Raw genomic sequence first — 1,805 nt, forward strand, 5'->3', positions numbered from 1 at the left:
AAACGTTTAGTATATCATTGAAACGAATTTACATAGCATCACTTTAACCACTTTACATAACATCAGTTCGACATGCTTACACATCACCCGTACCAGTTTACAAAGCTTTTAAACAAATTTGGACATCACTTAGATCAATTTACATAGCATTAGGAAGACAAACTCAAGGGGCGGTCACACGATGAGCGAACTTCAACTTTTCCAATTCCTTCATCTTCCGAGTTCGCATGATCTAATTAATAGCGAACGGAAACTATCGCTTGGAAATCGCCGTAGCGGCCATGACAAGAAAAAAAACTACATATGTAATAATGACTATATATATTCATTTAATATGATTTTTAGATAGGTATTGTATTTTGGTATATTTATAATTTCCTAGTGTTTGTTATTTTTACACAGAAATTACGTCATTATTGGTTACATAATTGAGCTTGCCTGTATTCATCCTTTAAACGAAATTCTTCCGGCAGATTTTGATACAGAATCTTAATATTTCTCCTCTGCAATCACGAAAGAACTCACATACGTCGTTTTAGTAACCGTCGAGCCTCCATTTCTACAGCAGATGACAGATAACTTGCGAGGAGGGCCGCGCGGGCAAACAACGCCATTTTTGTCTCTGAAATCGAGACGGATCGGCGATGGTTCGGTCCGCCCGCGTGACCAGCAAATTGGGAAGTCGCCTACAGGGTAGCATCGAAGGGCGGATCACATCACAAACGGGTTGCTGAATACAGCACCCTTGTGACCATGCCTTTAAACAACACTAAATAAGATATTTTTTCCTATATTTTTTTCTACTCACTACAATAATTTAAATAACACAAAAATGCATATTGTAATAACACAATCACTGTCCCTGAAAAAAAAATAATATTTGTGAAACTAAACCAAAATCAAATGAAATAGACGTGAGTAATTAATTAGATTATATAATTAGATGGCTAATTAAATGATGCAGAGGCGGCACATTCCCGAAGACAAGCGTTAGATTCAACGGCATAACACTGCCTACCTCTGCGTTTAAATGTCAAAAAATATATTCAGATATGTTTGCCATCAGACAATTCAGATACCTTTAAAAATATAGATTTATTTATACACTTTTGTTTTCTGATATCTATATTAAGGTTTATTGATAGTAATTCTAAAAAGATACATATATACAAGTATACCTGTAAACAAGACAGCTATTGTGTACATAATACTTACTGTACACCCATAAAGATAAAACACACATAACACATTCAGGTAGTTTATTAGTCCCAGGTGCGTATGAAATGAACAATGAACAACACTCAGAAAAAGAAATAAACTGTCTTTACTTTCACTGTGTGTTATCTCACGAACCAGTTTACCCGCTGAGATAAAACCGTCACACCTGTTTCCCACTGCTGTTATGTTTATGAATAACCATAATTACTTAAAATTATATAAACCAGAAAATTGACACGTGTCTACCTTACGTGGAATGAATAATAAGTAGATAAATAGATCTGCAGATTAGTGATAAGAAATAATAGTATTACATATAAAAAGAAATAGATAAATAGATATAGTGAATAACCAAACCAACAGAAAAATACATATATGTGTAAAATAAACGGTAAAAAACTATAATATAATGATAAAGAGATAGATCGATAGAACTAGATAGATAGAAGGATATCATCGTGACTCCAGACTATCCTGGGAAGCGTTGGCTCAAGGATATCTCATCGGCTTAAGGAAATCATCCGTCGGAAGAGAGGCTTTCGGGAAAAAGGAACCGGCCTCCACTCCTGCCGCAGGAACTCGAGGAT

General features: G+C 35.1%; 1 protein-coding gene across 1 annotated transcript in view; it reads right to left on the reverse strand.

The window, feature by feature from the left end:
- LOC119592358 (putative uncharacterized protein DDB_G0290521) overlaps positions 1–1,805 on the reverse strand; it is a 2,956-nt gene that overhangs the window by 347 nt on the left and 804 nt on the right. The gene's annotated exons all lie outside the window — the stretch shown is intronic.

Source organism: Penaeus monodon, chromosome 30, assembly GCF_015228065.2.
Source record: "Penaeus monodon isolate SGIC_2016 chromosome 30, NSTDA_Pmon_1, whole genome shotgun sequence".
In the NCBI taxonomy this organism is placed as follows: domain Eukaryota; kingdom Metazoa; phylum Arthropoda; class Malacostraca; order Decapoda; family Penaeidae; genus Penaeus; species Penaeus monodon.